Source organism: Cygnus atratus, chromosome 7, assembly GCF_013377495.2.
Source record: "Cygnus atratus isolate AKBS03 ecotype Queensland, Australia chromosome 7, CAtr_DNAZoo_HiC_assembly, whole genome shotgun sequence".
Classification (NCBI taxonomy): domain Eukaryota; kingdom Metazoa; phylum Chordata; class Aves; order Anseriformes; family Anatidae; genus Cygnus; species Cygnus atratus.
The window spans coordinates 19,830,931-19,854,212 of NC_066368.1; the positions used below are offsets into that span (position 1 = coordinate 19,830,931).

The 23,282-nt window shown below is 45.2% G+C and overlaps 1 protein-coding gene across 6 annotated transcripts in view; it reads left to right on the forward strand.

The window, feature by feature from the left end:
• The first annotated feature begins 1,523 nt into the window (after positions 1-1,523).
• The window catches only part of MARCHF8 (membrane associated ring-CH-type finger 8), a 92,315-nt gene continuing 70,556 nt past the window's right edge, over positions 1,524-23,282 (forward strand). Inside the window, exons 1-2 of one of the 6 annotated variants that reach the window (XM_035563183.1) lie at positions 17,371-17,478; positions 17,576-17,683. The gene's annotated coding sequence lies outside the window, so the exon portion shown is untranslated. Of the gene's footprint in view, positions 1,743-2,029; positions 2,946-7,072; positions 7,092-17,370; positions 17,479-17,575; positions 17,684-23,282 lie in introns of those variants that run through there. The other 5 variants (XM_035562407.2, XM_035566404.2, XM_035567186.2 and 2 more) reach the window with 5 other exon arrangements.

Sequence of the window (23,282 nt, forward strand, 5' to 3'; positions counted from 1 at the left end):
GCACACTGAGTACTGGGTGGTGAGCTGTGCTGAACCCATAGTGAGATACAATCCTACCCTGAAAAGTAATTAAAAAACAAAAGGACTGAAAGTATGAAGGAAGAAAACAGCCTCCTTTGAGATTTCCCTGTGGCCTCAAGGTAAGCCAGCAGCACATCTGAGAACAGAAACTGGTTCTCTTTACAAGCCGGTGTCATACTACACTGTCTACTAACAGGACATGGTTATCATCACACAGACATCATTACCCCTATCTCCTAAAGGGATATAAACTAAGTCTGTTTTTTTGATTTCAGTCTATGTAGGACTAAATGGGAGCTGTAGACAAGCTCTCCTCCTCCCAGGAAGATGCACTGTGTACTTATAGGTGGTGCTTCTCACTCCTTCACTACATGGGTGTGCTGGGTCCTAGCTCTGAAGCGTAATGACAGAATTTCAGCCTGGCATCATTGGTCTCTGAAAACCTATTGTGGCGCATTTTTATGTAGGGGGTGGTTGTGCTCTGCATCAAACGGGGTTGCCTTACTCAGCTTATTCTTTCTCACTGTACTCTAAGGGTAAATGTAATCTCCCAGGAGCCCTGTAAATTATTGACGTGAAAAAGTGCAGACTCGGGAGATGAAAAACTTTGACCAGATTCAGTGAATGAACTTGCACGTCAAGTCAGGAGTTCTCCTTGTTTTCTGTCTGGTTTGTCTCTTACCGCATGCTTTCCTGTCTGGGCTGCACTGACGGGAACAGTTTAGCAGCGCTGCCCCTATTCCTGTTCTTTTTCACTTATTCCCGAGTGTGATACGTACTATGCCTGGACAGAGGAAGCCTCTCCCTTGGCATTTTCTCATAAAACTCTCATTTTTTTTTCTCTGCATAGCTCACCTCTGTAGCATATACAGTTCACCTGCTCCTGCATATAACAAGCAGATGTTTATACCCAGTTTCTGTCTTTGGGAGAAAACGACTAAACTTGCAGCATGGAAGTGTAAAATAGCTACAGCGTCTGGCACCCAGAAAGAGCTCTGGGGCAAGTTTCATTAGTACTTGAACCTTTTCATTTACATAATCTTGTAAACGATAAATTTACAAGATAAATTAGTAAGTCCCTGTTAATAATTAGCAACGCCGTCAAGGTGGCTATAAGCCGTCGTCAGGCTTATAGCATACGAAAAATAAAAAATAAAGTTATACGGCAGCTCGTGAAGGTGGCGTAACGACTTGGAGCCCTGCCGGAGCCCCGGCCGAGCCGCGCTGCCCTGAGGAAACGCCCTCAGCACCTCCGTTGGTGGCCGGGGCAGGCGAGGCCCCCCGCGCCCACCTCGCGGCTCCAGGTGAGGCTTCCCCCGCCTGCCCTCGGCCTCCCCGCCGCTCCTGCTCCGCCCCGCGCCCGGCGGTGAAGCTTTCTGCGGGCCGGGGCGAGGGGGCAGAGGGAAGCCGAATACCGAGAGCTCCTCCCCGGGGAGGGCTGCTCGCCGCCCCTGCCCGGCCTCGCTTCCCCGTCCTCCCCCGGGCCATGGCGGCGGGGGCGGGGCGGCGCGCTGACAGGCAGCCCGGCCGCCCGCCGTAAACAGCAGCCGGGCGAGGGAGCTGGGGCTGCCCCAGCCCAGCCCAGCCGGAGCCTCGCAGCCCCCCCCGGCCCGTCGGCAACGCCGCGGCTCGGCCGCCTCCCAGGGGCATGGGCGCGGGCACGGGCAGCAGCCGCAGCCGGAGGAGGAGCCGCCGGGCCGGGCCCTGCGCGGGGCACCGAGGTAGGCTCGGCCGCCGCCCCGGCCGTGGGGAGCCGCCGCCGCCGCTTCCTCCGCGGGGGCCCAGCGAGCCCCGCCGCCCCCTTAGGGCTCGGGGAGGCCGGGCCGGGCGCTGTGGGGCTGCCCCCCGGCCGCCGCTCGTCCCTGCCGGCCCCGGGGAGGCGGCGAGCAACAGGCGGCCGGGCCGGGGGCTGCGCCGAGCCCGGGGAGCGGGCGCCAGGTGCAGCGCTAAGAGGCTTTGCCCGCTGCCGCCGGCTTTGTCTGCGCAACCTGACCTCGTCCTGCGGCGAGGGAGGGCGCCGGGGGTGTTAGCGCTGCTCAGGGGGAGCTGGGAGCCCGGCAGCCGAGGGGGAGAGGCGCTGGCTTTGGGCTGCGTGCTTGGTTCCGAGGAGGACCCCAGTTCCCATCCGGCTGGCGGTGGGGAACGGAGGCGGTCGGGGAGAAAACTTTGTGCGAGGTGCGCTGGTCGTGGCGTGACCGTAACGAGCCGGCAGGCAGAGAAATGGGATTCTTTGGCGGCTGCAGGAGCTGGCTGGTGGGTGTCATCCTCCGGTTGTCTCCCAAGTGTAACGCTAACTCCAGCGTGCTGGAAGCGCGAGCAAAGCCAGACGTGTAAGATGCCCATCTTCCACGCAGCAGTGTGAGAGGGCACACCTCTGGCTCTGGAACTGGCACAGTCAGTGCGTGGTCTTGAGCAAAGCAAACCTGCGGAGTTACCGGTGGCGTAAACGGCCGGGGACACTCAGGGTAGGGCCCGGTGGGTGTGCAAAGAGATCGTGGAAGGAAGGTGGGGCTGGCAGAGGAGCCCTGGTCTGACAGTAGCACTTCACTTGAAGCAGCAGCAGTCTTTAAGAGCTTTGGCTGCTGACTTCAGTTCTGGAGCAGTGTCAGGTCAGGCTGGGCTTGAACCAGTAAGAGCCCTAAAATAGCCAGAAAATTTTCAGAGGAAAGAAGTTTTCTTTGGAAAATGCTTGTTTATCAAGCCCAAGATATTTTTTTTTTTGAAACCTGTCAATGCCGATGAATTTCTGCTGACGTAGAGTTCAGCTAAGTTTGTCTCTGGACCAGGATTGCTGGAAGCATCAAGTGTCCTGGCTCAGAGATGTGCCCAGGATAACAATACCTGCTGAGGTGTGCTGCAAGCTGCTGTGACCCACGCTGTTGGTGCAAGTCTCCCTGGAGCAACCCTGTAGCCGCACTGCAAGGGTGAGACCTTCCCCAGCATTTAGTGCTTCTGCAACTGCTGACACTGCTGCTGGAGACCCAACAACTGTCTCTTTGCTGGGGGCTTCGCGTAACTTTGGTTACTGTCTGATGTGAACCTGACAAATCCAGAATTCACTGACTATTTGATGTTGTGGTGATGTTTGTGGATTTTTCTTTGATTTGGCTTTCTGCTAGCACTAGTCAGCATTCTTGCTTACAGAGGTAAACTAGTTGAAAAGAAGCCATTTTCTGTCTTGGGGTGTTGGGTTGGAAGAAAAGCTATAACCTTTTTCATAACTCGGTGTGGGGATATATAGTCAGAGCTGGCGGAGGTGTCCAAATGAAGCAGTTATTATTCTAGCACCAGGAAATCCACCTCTTCTCTGGCTGGTTTTGCCTAGTCTTAAGTGTCACGAGGATGTATTAATTCAGCAGGCTGGCTGAACTTCCTATATTTTCAGAAAGTTTTTCTGCTCTTATAGCCCTAACCCTTTGGACAAACAACCCTCCCATGTTCAAGGGTGAAAGGACTCAATCTTCCCAGCTGCTGGAGCTGTCAACACATGCCAAAGTCTCTTCTCTGCCAGCCTGGTTTCCTTATTGCTCTTCCAAGCACTGTTATTAGTGGAGGAAGCAGATCACTGCGGCTCCTAGTAGCAATGCCACTTGAGGAAGGAGCGGTAGGTTCTTGTAACAAGTCCTAAATTGATTCCGCATCCTGAGAAAAAAAGAGTTTCCTGCTCTGGGTCTTTCCCGTCGGACCTGTCAGAAGCAGTCAGCCCTAAGGTGACAGAGTGATAGCCAACCTCATAAATAATTACAGAAGACTAGAGCGACAAGGGTCATTTGCCAGGAAAAATGCAAACAGGAATTAAGTGTCCTTTTCTTTATTCTTTTTAAATTTTGCTTTATATTTTCTTTTGCTATTGTGTCTGTACCCTCCTTGTCCCCAGTTAGATATAAGGAACTCTTGAGCCTTGGAAGTGTCTAATGAGTATTGTGTAAGAGTTCAAAGCTCTGCAGTGCTTTGGATGCGGTCAGAAAGATGGGGAGGTGCTTCCACTCTGTTTGCTGTAGAAAGAGGTGGAGTAGAGGCAGAACTTTCACTTTTTATTTGTAACCAGAGAGCTGTTATTTCAAGGGCACTGTATTTTCATCATGGCACTTCTTGGAAAAAGTCTTTTCTGCCTTTTTTTTTTTGTCTGAATTTTACTGTATGTTCTCAAATGAACAGTATGTTTATACAGTGTGTTCTGAAGAAATGCATAGGAAATAGTTCAAGTGCCTGACTTCCATTAGATGTCAAGGCAAGTTAATGTCATCCATGTCCCTGGAAATCTACCCCAAAACTTTAATTGCATTATCTGTTTATGTATAAAGGTTTGGATATCCAGAACTTGTGTAAGCAGCAAAGCAGAATTTAAGACATTCAGCAATCCAGTCAAATCCCCTTGTGGGAATGCTGTCCTGTTTTCTTAATTATGGTTGTTCTGGCCTCTGAGACCCTTGAACTGCTCATCCTCTTTTGAAACACTGCTTAGGAAAGTAGGTCATCTCTGGTCTTGCATTTGATTTGATTGGTTCATAGGACCCAAAGATGTTTGTTGTTCATGGATAGCTGCCTTTCCTGGGTGCTCTCGTGGGTTTGCATACCGGAGAATAAGAACACTTGTAATTCTAAGCAGTTGCTCTTGTCTAGGTTTTGCATCCACTGCTTCCTCCCCTGTTTCTAAAACCAATGGGAGGCTCGTTTGTCACTTTGGGTAGCATGGGCTGAGCAACATAAGGTTTTTCTGAGTAAGACTTGGTCATGCAAAATTTTTAGAAACAATGTGCATTGAGCTTGAGAGGTCAAAGACTGTCACTTCTATGGAAATGGCATTTTATTCGCTTTAGAATATGCTGAATTAATTTAATACATCTTATTTATGCATACAAATAGTGAATAGCAAAGCTGTAGAAGGCTCTAAAGAACGGAAAATTAAAAGTCTGGGAAAACTTCAAATCTAGGACAGATTAAAGGGGCAATTTTCCTAGAGAACAAGCAATGTTGTTACTGCCTACTCTAGTGCTTCCTTCTCTGAAGGATCTAGGCTGGCTGATGCAGGAACAGCACCAGGGAACCACATAAACCACACGTCTAATTCACTGTATGAATTCTTACAGCAAGATACGGAAATAGCAGTATTCATGGAACTTGTGCAGCGTTTGCTGTGACTTCTGTTTCGCTAACTTGTGCATTGGCTGTAAAGATCTGGTGGCAGCTTATTTCGGCATTGCAGAGCTGCATTCAGCTTGCTGGATGGGTTTTGTTAGTAGTGAAGTTCCACAGCTCCAGGTCCTTGAAACCATCTTCACAAAGCTGGGGCCAGTGTTACTATTTCTGTTGTGTGGCCTTTCCTGAAAACACCAGCTGGTTAAAGAACTTGTAATTTCCAAAGCAGATTCTCTTTCACTGCTTACCACAGTGTTTTTGTGGGTCTTTTATCAAGGAATCTAACCACATTGCTGCGAAGCACTAAACAAGCATTTAACAGATTGCATTGTGTTTATTGATTCTGGGTTAGGTAAATGGACAAGATGCCTTTGCGCAGTCTTTGTAAGCACTGTTTTGTTTTTTTGTTTTTTTTTTTTTTCCCACCTGTTCAATGCAATTAACAGTATGCTTTAAAAACTGTTATTCTTAAATGTAACTCATCACCAGACAGCTCACAAACAGCAGCAGAGGTCTATCTCAACCATCAACGGTTTCTAGTGCTTGCAATTTCTTTCCCCAGGGACCAGGGGGAAAACCGGCCTTTATTCTGTGCCCAGCTGGTTATCAGGTTTGGGCTGGTGTAAATAAAAGGTGCATGTAAATGACTGTTCAGTTTCTATGTCATTTAAAGTAGGTGCCTGTCTGGAGTTCACCTGGGAGACCTCCAGGCGAGTAGGGGATCTTGGCAGCACATCTCGCGTTTAACAGAGACCTGACAGAAAGTCATAGTTGATTGAACTCAACTGAAAACAGTGCTGGGATTTTTGACGCCAGGTATATCTCTCATAGGTTACAAAATATTAACGGATCCTGGAAACTGTGGTTGAGATCTTCCAGTGTTGGATGAAATGAGACGCTTAGTCAACTAGTAGGTGAGCACTTTGCTCCTTGAGGCTCATGTAAGGGTCCCAGTTTTAAACCTTGCAGAGCAAGTGGCCAGAATCAATACAGAACACGAATATCATATATGTAAGGGTGGGTAAATCCTATGTTTTAGTTAGGCATACATTGATACCTGCCCCTAAAAGTTTCTGTCCTTAAGGACTACAGAATATATTTCAGTGTATTCAAGGGCAACTTTGGCCCCTACTTTGGCCCCAGCTTCAACAAGATCCTGCTTTTACACACCATGAAGGGTAAGAGATTCATTACAAAGAACCAAAAATATTCCCATCTGTTCTTCCCTCCCTGAGCAGGTATCTTGACTTCTGTCATACTCTGGACGTGCAATGAGAAACTGACCCTCTGAACCAGGAGGGGCAGCTGAATCGAACAGAGGAGAACAAAAGAAGGAACTAGGGTGCCAGGCCAAAAATACCTATATATGGATAGAAGCTCACACACACGGTTGCTACTTTTTAGAAAAGCAAACCAATCCCTTCCTCTCAAACATACTTTGTTTTTAAAAAGCCTTTTGGTTCCTCTCTATCGTGTGTGCTGCTCCTGCAAGGAAGAATATCTGGAGGGAGTGGGGTGGGAGGGGAAGGCATTTCGTAATAAACAGTCAGGCTTCCCTTGGGTCTGATCAGCTGGTTCCGATGACCAGAATAATCTGTCACTCTGACTTACCGCTAATAACTCTGTGCCATGGGTGTAGCTTGAGGATGGGAAACGTGCTTCTGTTCTTATCAGCAGTTTGCTTGTAACTTCTAGTCTCTTGTTATCCAAGAATTTTTGGGGGTGCAACCGTGGGGGTCCAGGCATTGTCATGACTCCTAGTACCGAAGGCTGTTCCTTCTTCACAGGTGAATTTTTCAATAGGTGATTTTTGCATGTAGAGGGTCATTTGAGTAATGTCAGCTGAAGAGGAAGCAGCAGCCTCCCTGTGTATGATCCACCCTGCAGCACCAATTAAACATTGAGGAAACGTTCAGGCAAATCTTACTATGGTAAGTGCTTCACGTGGCAGCACACATGGGCCTCTACCTTCCTGTGAGGAGGAAGGAGATGTTATGCAGGTTATTAATGGGAGTGCCTCCTCTCCCGATTACTGCAGGGATTCCTTCATTTATTTTAATTCTTAATGGCCTCTTAAAGCATGTCATGCAGACAGAGCCTCCTTCAGAACCAACTGGGGGGGGCTGTAGCAAGGCGAAGAACCTTCTTTGACTATTTCTATTTGCTTTCCCTGTCCCTGCACCTCATGTCAGCCGGGACAGAGGATTAATCTCTCTGATCCCTCTATTTCTAGTTGTAAAAGTGCAGTGTGTTGTTGAGGGTGATTCACTACTAAGCCAATCCTTGTTATAATCTATTGTAACTATGAACGCATCAGTCAGAACAGGAAGGCTAATGGAAAAATGTGGCATACTTCTGTGTAGACTATATTTGTGTGTGGGAAGATGGATGGTTTGAAACTCAGAGTCATGCGATGCAGGCTCTGCCATGCTTTCATACCATGGGCCATGTTACAGCATAAAATTCCTGCAGATGCCTCGTCTTGCCTTGTTTGTGGTTTTGTCTCCTCCTCGCCTGTTTCCCGTGGCTGCCTTCAGCAGGCTGTTCTTAAGGGACTTGCGCTGAACGGCCGGACAAACTCTGCTACAACAGAGAGAAAGTGAAAGCTCACAGTGGCTTTGCTGTTCTTAATGGGCCCGGTAAAGTCTGACATATCAGAGCAATGTGAAGAGCACTAGGTAATAGTTTACCGTAGGTGACAACAGAGTGCAAAATACACATGGGAACAGTGTGGGGGGTTATCAGTAGAATTCAGTTTTTCCTTCCTTTCTGGTAAATGAAGAGAATTTCCCTTTTAGTTTTGCATCCAAAAAGTTGTCCTTTTAAATGCGATTATCATCATCGTAGCTTTCAGGGTCATTTTCATATACAATCTGCCTGTCAGATCTGAACTGGAGGTGCCAGAACAATGAAGGACAGTTATCATCAGTTGTTTTTTCTCTAGCTTAGTCCATAACAAGTCATTTACATTGCAGCTGCTTCTGTGAAGTGTATGTGTATATTCATAAATATGTACACATAATAGATAAAAACCAAGGAGACTGAAAGCTTCCAGAGGAGCTGCAGCTCTTTGACATTGAAAGTGATCTCTAGGTGAGAGAGTTTTCTTATTCCACACAGCATAAATGTGTAAAGAAATAAATACTGTCTTGTTGCATAGAAGAAAAAAAGTCTGCTTAGCTCTATAAAAAAGAGGAAGTTCATTTGCAGCTAATGGTTTGTTGTGAAAGACAGGAAATCTGAGTCTTGTTCTGCTTCTGCCCTGTATTTTTCTGGTGTAAGCTACCTCACCTATGCATACGTTCACTTTCTGCAGCTCATTTGTCATCTGTCCCATGTGTTTTGTAATGTTCTTGGATTGTTTTTTAGTCTGCTTTCCAATGGGAAGTGTGCTTATGCAATTGCACTGCAAGTAACTTCTGAACCTGTCGGCCAAATGTCAGATATTTGCTGGAACTGTAGATGTAACAGGAGGAAGGGAATGTAAACTGCAATGTCATGACCTAGAGCTGTAGCCTCACCCTGCGCTGAAGCTCATGGAGATAGCACTTTTTTAGACACAAGATATTTCACATGGGTGGATGACACTTAGGAACACTGCAACCACAAGATACCAAAATGTATGCTCTTGCTGTGCTGGTCCTTTTGTCCATTGGATACCCTTCTTGCTTTGCAAGATGTTTTGAGAGTGTAAGGGAGGGAAAAGGTTAAGAATTGTTACTAAATTAGAATTGGCACTGTGCATCAGACTCTTCATAAAATTAATGTTTGATAACATAAGGGGGTGGAGGGAGGAGAGATTTAGTTGTAAAATTACAGGAGTCTTGTCAGACTGGCTTGATCTGGGGAGTTACAAAAAAAAAAAAAAAGTAGCACGTTTGATTAAAAGATAGAAGGGGATTTTAACTTAGCACTTGACATGACAAAGCAGAAGCCAGTAAAAATGAGATAAGATTTCAGCCTTCTAAAAGTGTTTGTGTTCTTATGCAGTGTGTTAACACTGTATTGTTGAAATATCTCTGCTTTTAGGTATGAAAACTCTATAATTGCTGTTTAGCAGTTACTTTGCATGAGAAGTGTACTTTGTTTCTGTGATTTCAGTGACAGTAGTGTTCAGCTATTTTGTACCCTTTGCCCTGGGGTCAGACCTGAAAGGAGATGATAACCTCCAAGTGAGACCCCTGGAGTTAAATCTTTCAAATGTTGTAGAAAATATTCACTGAGTTGTTTTCGTTGTAAAATTGCAAGGCTTGAAAGGTCTCTGTGTTGTTCTATACAAGCTGCTACATGTTTTGGCAGGTGGGTGAGAAAGAGCCATACTCGGGTACACCTGAAGAGCTCTGCAGCTCCAAGGCATTTTAGAGATGAGGTTCTTTTTATATACCTTCCTGGGAGTGTAGGAAAACTGCAGCGTGGTGTTTTCCAGGTGAATTGCTGAGAAGGTGAGGTTTGCAAGGTCCTGTTGTATTTTCTAAATATCTAGGGTTTCAAAATTATTCCTCTTTGAGCTTTCCTGATCTAATTACTTTTTTTTTTTTAAACGAAGTGTATGGCTTTGTTTCTAGCTGGACATTGTGCAAGTGAAAGATGAGAACTTCAGCTTCAAGGTTCTGTGTTCAAAGCAGCAGGAGACAGCCCTGCCAGAGCCCTGTGGCTTGTACCAGCATTGTCTAAGTGCTTCTTGCATTTTGTGTCTCCTCACCGCAGATGATTGTAGTGAAGAGTGGAAGCATCTCCTCTACTTACCTACATGCCACATGCAGTTGGTTAATCTGATGTATGCTTTGCAGTCTCTTGGTGGTTTTATTCTTCCCAGGATCTGAGTCTCCCCTGGTCAACATCTGGTATGTGGGGAGCCCTGAGACACTCATATCTGCACCAAGCCCAGGCTTTTATTCACTGCTGGTGTTGATATCAGTTTTCTCACTCATTTTCCTTCATTCAATGATACCCTGGCAAGAAGCAAGCGCAGCATTGTGTGGTTCAGCTGACAGAGATCCTGAGCGCAAGGAAGCTGAGTCAGGATCAGTTCCTTACATAGAAAGGGAATTAAATACATCATGCATTTGACTCTTGGCTGTGATCTTCCATTGTGTGTGCATTAGACATTTGTTATGGTTGCTTGCTTTCTCTGTGTACTTGAGCTCTGTTTGTCAGCTGGGACATGTGCTCCATTTCTGAATGCCCCCTGGGAAGTATACCTGTGCAGTATTACAGGTGCTGTGCTCAGACTTGGCAATGAGCCCGTGCTGCCATCAGGGCATCCTGCTGGTTAGGCTGCTGGCTGGCTGCTGTCAGATCTCTTTTCAGGTCCTCCCTAGCTGCTGTATTTAGGCTCTCAGCTTTGCAAATCCTGCATGGGTTTGGCTGAGCCTGTCTTAACCGGCTGAGCCTGTGCGGGGGTTGTGGGAGGAAGCTGCAGGGATGGCTCTGCTCCAGGGTGCATGCCTAGCTTGGGGAAGGTGTGCTTATGGGTTGTACCCTCATACTTCAGTATTGCTGTGCTTTCCATGAGACCCCACAAACCATATACTCATCCCTTGTCACACAGTTGTAACTGGCATTATTTCTTGTGCGAGTAAGGGAAGGAGAAACTGCAGGTTGATTGTCCGGACTCTGACTGGCCTCCTTTGAGCTGTGTCATATGAGCCTCATGGACAGCTCTTTGTGACTGATGTAATCTAACTAATGCATATGAGAGACATCTTAGCCAGAATAGGGAATTTAGTGAGATGAAGAAACTGTTGGGTTTCAAGTCTGGAAGCAGCTCTTGCCAGCAGAGGATGGGGTGGAAGGCAGCATGGCCGCGCGTAGCACGTCCCACCAAGGCCAGTGGCATGGACGTGCTAGAGCACAGGCCTGCTTTTCCTGGGTGCTGTTTGTCCTCAGTCTCCAGCAACCCCCGTGAGTCAAGGGAGAGCTGGCAAGTTTCTGTGCTGAGCCTTTCCTCTGCTGGAATGCGCCAACAAAAAGGTGGTGGTGTGGGGAGAGAAAATCACTGGCAAACCAAGTCATGCTTTAACCCAACGAACAAGAACACAGTGCAGTGTGCTGTCACTGGGCCTCATAAGACCCCTTGTGTAGAAGAGGCCACTCCAGCACGACAGCTGTCAGGGATAGGTTACTCGAGCTTGTAACTGTCTTCAGCACAGCTGTGAAGACGACTGTGCCTTTGCAGAGCTCTTTATCTCCCCTTGCGCTTCTTTCTAGGTTTTGAATGAGAATCCTGAGGATCTTAAGAAGTCTCTTCTGGGCTGAATGATAGCTGCTTTCTCTTTTCTCTGTTCCCAGCAAAGACGACTGATAGATGATGGCTTTTGAAGAGCTACTAAATGTTGCATTGGAAGTTGGGGCATAAAACGTAGTTCTAGGAAGGGCAGTGACTCATAACTGACTGTGATACTGGCTCAATCAGAGGGCTGCTAAAAATAATCCACCTTCTAATCCCATCATTGATCTCTAATTGAAGAGGTATTCTAATTTACAGCCTTCAGATGGAACAAGATCGGAGACTGAAGTGAAATCTCGCATTTGTCAGTCAGGAAGAAAGTCAGGGCAGAATCAGTGCACGGAGAGGGAATTTTGAGGGGACACCAGCTAAGGGTGATGGTGCTGATTTTGCACTGAGCTCCTGCTGAATCTTGTCCCCAGCTAGATGCTGTAGGGTGCTGTTTTGTCAGCAGTGCCTTTATTCAGGCAGAGGAGATGCCCTCCTTGGTGTGCTGTTCTCGAGAAAATTCTTTGTTTCCCCCAAAACACTGAGCACGCAAACAAACCTTTCCACGTTGTGTGTCCATGGTATCCTTTTTGTTTCCCGCTTCAAACTGTTACATAACATTGGTTTAGCGTTAACAAGAAAGCGGCCTGGTTTTGCTGCAGAACCAGCATGTTTTGGCAACAAGGGAAAAAGGAGCCTTTTCCACTGGGCTATTTAACATCTCATAAGATTGGGCTTTGAATGCTTGCTAGCCTCTTTTTTGTTTAGTTTCGAAGTTAGATAGTCCCTGTCCTCTATAAGGGTGCTGTGAGAGTTGAGCTGACCTCACCAAATTGTGAAACTTCTGTTAACTTTGCAGAAAATGCAGGGAATGTGGGATTGCGCCAAATTACTTCTTCGACAGAGGATGGTAAAGGGAGCTTGCAAAAGAGGAGCTTTTGCCATTGTCAGCTGATACTCTTCAGCAAATACCTTGTGTCCCTGTGAAACAGAAGTGTGACTTCCGTGAGACCAAGGTTTAGTGCCTTGTTCAGAGAGCACAGCCAATGCAGAAGTGTGTGAGGCGCTGGGTGGCTTGTGACACTGAGGCCTCAATGCCGGAGGTGTTTCCTCCTGCACCCAGGCGCTGAAGGAAAATGATTGGGTTTTCTGAGGAGAAATCGAAAGTGTTTTGGTCACTTGCGGGTTCCTGCCACTGGAGAACTAACAGAATCCATACCCTTCAGCATGAAGTACTTTATGGCTGCCTTGGTGCCGATGTGAGCCTGTACCGAAGCTGGGGCTGTCTCTGGGGTGGAACAAGCCAGCTGGCCTGAGTGAGCAGAAAACTGAGGGGATTTTGTCTTGGTTCTCTGACATCATCTGTTGCACTTGGAATAGAGAGTAGTTTTCTTTTTTTTCAATTACAGAAAAAAAAAGAATCTTACATTTGTCATTTAAAGCTGCTTAATAAAGAAATATGTCCTTATTGCTCTATTAGGCCAGTTCAGCAGACGTTCATGTTATTTGTTGGTAGTAATTTTTTATCTAATTTTTGGAAGAGCGGATATGCCTGGATACTGTTTTAATTCTGACTACTTAGAGAAGGAAACCACATGAGCACCAGGTGTAGGTCCTGGAAAATATGAAGGAAAGCAGGATGGGCTCTTTTTCTTCTTAACTGCAGCTTTGGATGCAGCTGATGTAAAATTCTGATGCAACCTCAACAGGTTCAATGCTTCCCTCTTTCCAACAGGATGTTTTCTTCCAGGACTGATGAAATTTCAGTTAAAAAAAAAAAAAAAAAAAGACCTTTTTCTTCTTGCCTTCAATTTCGGTAGATGCCTGATGGAAACTGCTGTTCATTACAGTTTTTGTCCTCATAAATGTTTCGGGTTTTGTAATAGTGCGCACGTGCACCAGAATTGCATGGGCTCTATTCAGCGCACTTGGCTTATCTCGATGGCTCCTGTCTAAACTAATTTAAAGGAAAGCACATCTATTAGGAAAGAAGTCAGAAAAACCACTTATAAATGTGATAGAGTTGAAAAGTGTGACCAATTGGTATCAGTGCTGTGGTCATGATCCTGAATTTTATTTTAAGCCTTTCCCTGTATGGACAGCTTCCCATATTGACTTCCTTTGCTTGCCCTGCGGATATGCAACTGCATCCCAGAATCCATTCCACTGCGTTGCCCTGGCTACTACCAGCTTCGTCTAAAACATGTTTTGTCTGACAATTTGTTGCTCTCTAACGGCCTGGGTTTCTCCCTACATTTACTAGATACCTGAAGATTGGTTGGAGCATCTCCTGGGTGAAAAAACAGAAGTCATTTTGGCACTGTGAGTCAGCCTCTTCCCAAGCAGCAAGAAACAGACCTGTGCAATTCTCATGGTTTCTCATGAACAGGCACAGTTTCCGTTGACCTGCACGCTTGCTGTTTTAGCAGCCTTCTACATCTGCCCGTGGTTGACAGATGGGCTTAGAAATCCTGTTTTAGTCCTGGTAGATAGCTGCAATAGATTTTTTTGTAAGATTTTATATAGAGCTTGTATGTGCATAGGAATGGATTGATGGAGTTTTGTAGTGTTTCTCTAAACTTCTTGTAAACCGTTTCTCCAAGCACCTAAATATTTGTAGAAATGAAGGGACAAATTCGGGGTGGGACAGAAAGGGTGAACGCTCAGTTGCAGAACAAAGAACAAGGATAGAGGGTGAGGAAGTAAGCAGTGGACACTAGGTTTGTTGTAAATGTAAGAAAGGAATCCACAGTCGTGTATTCATCTTGTGACTGCATCTAGCGGCTATTTTAGGTACAGTGGGGATGAATGGCCTTTTATAGACCGTGGTGAGGAGTGCCTTGTCTGGGGGGCTCAGTAACGCCAGTTCCTTCTTTTCTGGTGGCACAGAGCACGGTTGAGGGGGGAGGACACGCAGACCTGACATACGCCTTCCAGCACGCTTGCATGAACCAGCTCGCTAGTGAAAGGAAATTGTTTTTGCTGACACTTCTCTGCTGCCAGTGCTCGTTGGTGTCAGCAATGTGTCGTGTAGGGAGCTGGGATGCGGGGAGCCCGGCTGTCTGTCAGCCCTCTGAAATCACTTGCCTGGGCTTTAAGCTACAGTATGGATGCTTGAGATAAGAAGAGAAGGTGCAGGGTTTTAATCTCGCTGCGTGCACTGTGACGAGCTTGCAGCTAGGAGAGACCGTCTTGTTCTGGCACTGGAGGGGAATTAATTCTGTTCAGACCTGGACCCTGTCTGTAGGCTTTATGCAGTTTTGCTATTTAATGATAATGCTGTTACACAGAGGTTCTTAAACTCTTCATAGCGCAATTTCCATGTTGAAATTGATGAGAAATACCATATTTGCCTCAATAGCAACTGTGTCAAATCAAGAATCGCAATTGTGACTGGGCAGGTGTGAACCTTGCAGGAGTGATTAACACGCATCCTGCTGTTAATGCGGGTCTTACCATAGTGTCTGGGATTTGGTTATGCCAGATACTGTGTATTGCCACAGTAAGGAGCAGTGCCAGTTCTATAAGTTTTTTGTGTGGATGAAGCAGCCAGGGGGTAGGGAAGTTGGAAGTATCATTATCCAGCCATAAAGTAGACGTGCTATCCCTGAATATATCTGTAATAAAAAGTAGTGACCTGTAGCATTCCCTTAGATTTAAAATGTATTTAAAATTTAACAATCTTAACTTCAGGGCATAGCAAATGACTTCATGTAGCTAGTTTTGTATCAGAAGGTCACTTTATTCTAAAGCATGGGGAAGTATGGTTGAAAATGATGCTATGTCATGCAAGTTTGTGGAATAATCAGGTACGAAATGCTAGGTACATTGACAGTCTTGTTTCATGCTTGAGCTTTTGAAGAAACTGGTTTGGGGCTCTCCAATTCCTGCACAGTGCAGGTTCTAAGGAACTTTTATATCTATTTCCTTGGAAAGAGCCTAATGGTTAGGCATAATGATGCAGAAATCTAGATTTGTTTGCTTGTTTGTTCTAAAGATTTCCAGAGAAAAGATATGTTGTAACTTACGCCTATAAATAGTGATCTGAGATTTAACTCATGAATCATTCAAAAGAAATGCATTCTGATGTGCACCAGTTTGGTAGCTTCTTATTCACCCAGCAACAAAGAAACAATGATTTCATACTTCTCCAAAATGCAGAATCGTTTAGTCAATACTATATTCTTTTTACTCTGGCTTAGGATGAACAGTTTGCCTGGTAGCAATTAAACAATGGTGCAAAACGTTGCTTAGGCGCCTGTTGTTCTTAAATAGCTTTCACAAACGTTATCTTCTGATGTACTGGAAAATAAGTGATGTAGTACAGGATTACCCTAAAAATGCATCATTGTTATCCATGCATAATACAGAATGTGAGCAATGTCCTGACCGAACAATAATGAGATTGTTTTGTTTCTTCGCTATCTTGTGCTGTAAATATTTACATTGTTTGAGAAAAACAGACTTTCATTATCTTCGATATAAATTTATGTATTTATTTTTAATAGTCTTTATTAATTTTGAAGATAAAAATATAAAGCAATTTTTCTTTGGATTTCAGAACTGATTAAGTTTCATGAACCTCAAAATGATTGCGGCAGAGAATGGGAGGTGATCATAAATTATAGGGGTTGCTTTATATCATGTGGACTTCTATCCTAGACTAGAAGCTTGCCTACAAATATATTTTGATGCAGACTTCTCTCACTGGTCTGTACATGTGTTAGTGTGTCCCTCTTTCCATTTGACTGCAACCTTCAACAAAATTTTCTTTCAAAAATCATCAATCATCATAGGGAATGCTTTGCCTAATCATGCAGATCATGTGGATGTTTTGCCTAAGAGATTGCCTGTTACTCTAGGGGCCTGCGTTACTGCGCTGCACTTGATATCACTTGCTGTCTTTGCCTGCATGTCATAGTTCTGTGGGCTTTAGCTTTTGCCCAGTAGTAGGGGAAAGGATGCATTTGTTGTATCCAACAGATGTGCTGTGGACCCTTCTGTGCTGATCGCAGGGTGATGGACGATTGCAGAGGACTGACTGTGGTGCTCTTTGCCATTCCCAAACTATGTTTGCAGTAATCTTTTTTTTTCCCCCCACTTCATTTAAGAAGTTCAAATGGTATGAAACCTCACCACTGCACTCTCTAGCCATTCCTGTGGGTTAGTAAGGAAAAGATGCATTGGCCATCACCAGCAAGAGCAAGCAGCCACCCGTGTGGCATGGTGTAGATTAATGCTGTGCAGTGATTTTGGACCCACAATGAAGATGTAAAAGCTTTTCTTAAAAACTGCAGGAACAGTTGTGGTGCTGTTGCATGTTGTTATCTGACTGAATATGGTAAAGAAGCAAGTCATCATCCCTGTCTTTAAGAAAATATTAATTTGAGCCATGTGATCAAAACAGGCGAATTCTTGCTCTCAAGTGTGCATTCAGTGCCAGATCAGAGGGAGGACTGTCTTCCCTGGAGGAGGGCATTAATTTCTCAGAAAGCTGACCTCTACTTATTGTGGGAGTTGATGGGATCGTGGCTAAGAGTGATAACAAGGCACACCCCACGAATGCTGCGATATTACATCCTGCTCGGAGCAAAGCCATGAAGAGAGGTTGCTGCACGATCTGTGTGCTAGACTTGCTCTATTCGAAAGCACGTTGGAGCAGGAAGGTGTTTGATGTGAAGGGATGAAGTGAAATGGTGATGGTCTAGGCACAAAAATGGGTGGTACTCCCTAATGCAAATGGGTGTGGAAATTCAGTGGTGCGGTTAGAGACCTCTGCATGCTGGCTTAGAAAACAGCATCCCTCTGGCTCTTGACCTCTCCCCCCTCCATCCTCAGGGGTTCCCAGTGTGGAGAATGAAACTGAGGCTTTGCCTCTGTTTCTTTTGGCTTGTGATAGTTAGAGACTGTCCCAGGGATTATTGGTGATGTTACAGGCAGTTTCATCAACACATATGCAAGGGGAATTCTTAAAAATATGTTCTACCTAGCAGACCATGGATGTAGTCAGTGAAGTTGGGCCTCTGTAGCAGGAGCTGCTCCCTGCACATGCACTGGGTGCTTGGATGGTTCCACAGGGCGTGATGATGCTTGTGATGCAGGTAAGTCACTACTAGGATAAGCGGAAAATAGTAATTTCTGTGTTCTTTTTTTTTTTTTTTCTCAAGGGAACATAACGGCTATGTTATTTTGTTACAGGAACAGGGAGAAGTGACGTTTTCGTCTCAGTGCTGCCAAGCTAGTTCGTAATTGCACGTAGCAACTGATTGGATTTGAAGGGGACAGCTGAAGGAATCTGTTTATGAGGTGCAGACCATGCTCGGCTTCCATTGAAGTCAAGGGAGGGGATTTCTAAGAGCTCTGGGACCATAATTTACTGACCCTGTAGTTTAGCAGCTTGCTTGTCTAGTTCCATTATGTAGAAATGTTTGTAAAACCAATCATTTTTGTATTTAGAGAGGAGTCAGCCAGAGCTGGCAGATACCTCTGTTTTTCTATGAGGCGTGTGTAGTCTGCAGCTGTATGTTCCTGTATCCTGGGAAGCTTTTAAAGGGAACATGGAGAATGTGCAGAAGGATCTCTTGTCCCCTTTCTAACTTTCATTTCAACTACATAATGTAATTCAAAAATATTAAAAGAAAAATATTTTTAAGTCTTGAAGTTGATTATTTTTAGTACACTTGCAGGTGGAAGAAAGGAGGAACTGAGATAACAAAGTGAGAAGTTGCAGCTGAGTTAGTAAACAATGCAAGATAATGTATATAGAGGCATAGCTGTAAATAGCAATAATTCAGAATTACCTCTGCATAGAGCAAGGTCCGACTCTGGCAGCTCTTTTCATGTACAGCATTGAATGAACCCTAAAATGTGAAAGGTACTGTAGGGAAGAAGTGCCAGTTTTTCTTCCCTCTCAGCTTAAGCTCTCTTCATTAGATTTGTTTGTCAAGTTAACAAAAGCATGTGAAGTGCATAAACCATGATGACATCTCTTAAATGATGCTGTTAACAAAGTACTGATTGAACTACAGTAAAACAAAATGAAACGCAGATGCAGGATCCTCTTTTTGAAAATGCACATCTGTCATCTCTGGAAAAGAATTATGTAAGCCACATTAGTAGGGGAGGAGTCCTGACAAGCTCAAAATAAAATAAATAAAAGCTTCAAACTAGAGCCAACAGAAGCTAATAGGATTGGAAGTATTTGTAAATATGGAATATACAGTGTACAGAAGGTAGATATAAGCCATATCCAGTTCAAATGTCAAGGTAGGTAAGCAAAGTAAGATGCACACAGGAATTTGCTAAATTCACTGGATGAGTGCTTCTGCTAACTTCTGGGGGAAAAAAATAAAATTTTATGCTTATGGGACTTCATCAAGACCTTCAGTAGAAAAACAGATTCCAAAGCTGCATTAATAGATTATTTCCAGTCTCACTTAAAGTAAGCATTATACCATCTTGCAGTAGTCAGAGGGTGTTTTTCAGAGGGTTTCCATTCCTGTTTGAGTTGGTTGGTTTTCGTGCTGTGTAGAGGGGAAGTTTTAGAAGATCACAGTTCACATCGGTGTTCCACCAAGCCTCAGGGCAGCACTTTCCACCCTGCAGTCAGTGCATCCCTTGAACTCTATGGACTTCAGCAGCTTTGAGGCAGGGTATTCGTGGCATTGCACAGTGCTGCGCAGTGTCTGGATTATCTGGACAGCAGTGGTCTGTTTCTTTATTTTTAACTTGCCCATCCTCCCAAAGATTATCAGACCACTGACCTATGTGATACAACTCACAACCGTCAACAGGGGCTAAGGGAATTGAAGAAAAGTGTCAGAAGCCTTGGAGCAGGCAGCCAGGAACAACTCACAGGTGAAATTCCTTCTAGTTCCCTCTTCTAGCAACTATTATCTTGCTTATACTGCAGATTACAGGGTTTATCTTTCATGCACAGGAAGTAGGTGTATTTTTTTTTTTGTAATGCTGAGCGTCTATTATACTTTAAATAGTAAAACAACAGAAATGTGAGGGTCTTTTTCTCCTCCTGTGGTCAATGTAAAGCACGTGCGCACACCTACATACATCCACAGGATGCTTTCATTTTGGTATGGCCTGTGGCTCGAGAGTTTCTGTTGGAGTTCTCCGACGTAGGCTGTGTAACAAGGGAACGTGGTGGGCTTTGAAGTTTAAATGACCTAATAAAACCTGCATCTGTTCATACTGCAGATTTTTAGATTCTGCTAGATACTAAACCACAAACAGGAAACCAGCATTTGTGTTCACTTGCCCCAGTCTAGCTGGGAATCTTTGGCAAGGAGCTGTTGAGCCTTTATTTCGGAACATGTAATGGACAGAAAACCTGCAGTTGTTGGTGGCTGGGGGACAGCAGAACATCTTCCTCTGCCTTGGTTCTTCCAATGGCACTTCTGGCCATAGCAGGCCAACAATTTGCAGAGCATTAGGCTCACCTCATGGCCAATGTGTTCTTGTCTTGTCAGCAAGGTCCTGATGGGGTGGATAATGGAAGTGGGGTTTTAAATGGTCTCCCAGCTGCTTTTGCCATGGTGAAGTTACCTGTTGCTGTCAGTTGTCCCCTCTCATGTACTTAATGCTGATGACCCAAGGGAATGTAATGTTCTGTTGCTATCAGGAGACTGAACTGCCCTGGGGTGTGCCCAGCCACCAGGCCCTCCTCACACGCATGCCTTTCCTTCCTTTCTTCTTCTTGAGTACCTTAAAAGACTTTGTCTCATTCCCTTTGCATCTTACTGATCTTGCCATGGTTCTAGCAAGGTAAGGAGGGTCCAAGCGTTACAACTGAAGTGGTTCCAGGTGTTTGCTGGCATTTTTAGTTATTGTCTGCGTGCCCTGCAGAGAGCAGAACTGGGCTACCTGAGTGAAATCTTTGCTCCATTGAGGGCTCTCCTGTGGGCTCTGAGGCCAGGATTTTCTCTGCCGAAATGATTCTGGTTTCTGAAGGCTGTCTGCAGTTGGCAGCATTGCTGGAATCCATTTTGCAGGAACCAGTGTGGCTGTAGATGGGGGGACAGTAGGGCTTCCCATGTGTCCCGGACAGGTTGGTGGGAAGCCTGGGGCACGAGCAGCAGTCTGTGGCTTACAGGCTGTTGGCAGCATCAGTAAGGAAATCTCTCGTGGCTACAGCTGTGAAAACAGGATTAGCTCATTATTGTTTGCTGAATGCCCAAACTCCTTAGAGGTGTTCTTTAAGTATTTTCGTAGAGTGAATGATATGTTATCAGCCCTGGAGGCAGGAGAACACGATCCCTCATCCTTTGTAGGCAAATGACTGCGCTGGTTACGGGACCTGGCTCGTGCATGTGCCCTCTCTCTCCCTTTCCTGCCATTCCATGATTAATTCAGCTTTCCAGGCAAGATGGAGCTGTGACAGAGCTTCTGCAACAAACAGGACAACACCTACACCAGTGGTCATGGGGCTTCCCTCGTGTGTGGGGTTTGTGAGCTGGATCCTGCACAAGGAGGAGGAAGTGGAGCCATTATCTGCCACCCCCTGGGTGCATGTGCTTAGCTGTTCAGTAGCTGGGGAGAGGTGCTGCAGCAATAAAGGATTGCTCAGGCTGTACGAGGGAGGGCTTACACAGCTATCTGCACAGTACTACTTACAGCTGCAAATCGTGAATAGAAGGGAGCAACTAGGAGCAGTCCCCTAGCCTTAGCATTGCCTGCTTGGGGAACCTTTCTGGCAGGTCCCCCATTTGACGTGCCTGAAGCTTAAATCCTTGTTCCCAGGTGCCCAGCTCCTCGCCCCCCTGGGTCAGGGAGCCCATGGTGTTAATTTAGCCAGGGGAAAAGGTCCCGCGGAGCTTGCCTCAGTTGGTTGTGTTTTTTGAGTGGCATTGCTTTTCTGGCACCTGGTCTGTTTGCACTTGGTTACTGCAGATGGTCTCTTGACTCGTGTAACTTTATCCTTTAATTAGCACCACGGAGCTAAGGTGCTTCGGGTTGAGACCAACAGGCTTTGAGTGTGTGTGGTGTTAGAGACCTTCCTGGCTGGAGATGTTACTGTGTGGCATCTGGGGTAAGTTTAGAGCTTTTTCTAAGCTGCACTTGAACAAAGGCAGGCTTTATTGAGTGTCTGCCAGGCTACTTTACCAGAGGAGGGCTGTTTCACATCGTCTTTGAATATCTGATTGGATTATATCTGCTGGTTGGGTTCTGGCAAAGAATTCTAACATGCGCCATCCTCGAAGTACCTGCAGAAAAACTGGTCTGATGTGTTTGTCATAATCAGAGGGGTTTAGCTGTGTTTTCTAATAATTTTCCTTATTCTCTTTATGGTAATAAAATGCCCTTGCCTGCAAGCCCAGAACCCTTCTGGGGGGGGCACAGAGCAGGGTCTGTCTCCTTGCCCTCCTCCCCCTTGGTTCAGCCATTGCTGGCAGTAGTACAGAACACATTACCTGACATGTTTTTGTTGGAGCATGACGCTCTCTGGATTTCATTTCCTTGTGTTTTCTTGGGAAAATACCTTCCATTCCTGCTTTGTTTACTGCAGTTTGCTATTCCTGATTCAGCCCATGATTATCTCTCTTCCTGGCACTTATGGATTGACTCCTTTAGAGGATGAAACTAAACAGTTGTGGAGGACCCAGTGAGGTTCAGGGTTTTTCTCTTTTTTCTAGAGCTGATTTACAGCAGTGCTGATAAGTCCCATGTTTCCCTCTGTCCTCCAATAAGGAAGTGTCCTTGCTGTTGCCTATTCATGCATATAGATGTGTTTTATTGTTAAGATCAGTGGTGTCTAGAAGTTATGGAGGCGTTGCCTTCAAAGCTTCCATGAATGCGTTATGATGTGCTGTCTTGGCATTGAAAGTAATAAAAATTCTGACCAGGTGTCAGGAATGCTCTGGAATTTGGCTGGGCGCTCTAATGGGCAAATGGAGTGTGTGATTGGGAAGCAGCAGGCATTGCCTTTGTTTTTGCTGGTGACGTCCTGTATGAACTCTGGTTACTCTTTTCCCCCTCAGTGGAAAGAGGATGCTGAACTATCATTCTCTGCATAAAGTGTCTTGCGATATGTAGTTGTGTTTTTTTCCCCCTATTTAATCAAAAGCAGTCAAAGATCCTACAGGACTCCTGTGGAGCCTAATGGTACTAGGACTGGACCAGACCAGCATCTTTCACAGAATCAAAAACCTAGGAAGTTTGGCCTATCTTTAAAACTTACAGCTAAGTAAATATTCAATAAGAAATGTGTGCACTATATGCTAAGGGTATACATTAAGTGCTGAGTTATACCTCTTCCAAATTGTTTAGCAGCGTAATATATAGACTATCTATCTAGTCCTTGTTTTCTGCTGGGACAGATTCATGAACAAACAAAAAGTTGATATGTTATGGAAGCAGAAGAACAATGCATCATCCTTTTGCCCCACTTATATAGTCCCTGCTGCATTAATTCCTCTCTAATCCTTTCCTTAAACACAATTGATTGTTTCTAATTTGCAACAGGTTAGGTTACAATTAAACACCCTATGATCCTACATGTTTCAGAAGGCTTTTTATTTAATGCAACTTTGCTAATTTAATAAAAGGTATGGCTAATTATGCATGCCTTTCAGATTACAGCTGCCAAATTTGGCTAATTTATGTCTATTACTGTCTTTCCTGTGTGTAATGCTCGTCTGTGTACAGTTGTATTAGTGAGGGAAGGAAAAATGTGTAATCCAGTGGATTCTGATTCCTAGCAAGGGATTTGGATTATAATATTCTCCAATGACCCTAAGAAAGCACAAGCTCACATAATGTGTCTTCCTGTTGTTGGTACATATTTGAATGAATGTCAGGAGCCAAATGCAGACCAGAGTGTTTTTAAATAAAACCATGGCACTCAGCCTCATTCAGGACTGTTTCTGAGGGACTTTGATCTGGTGTGGTGAAG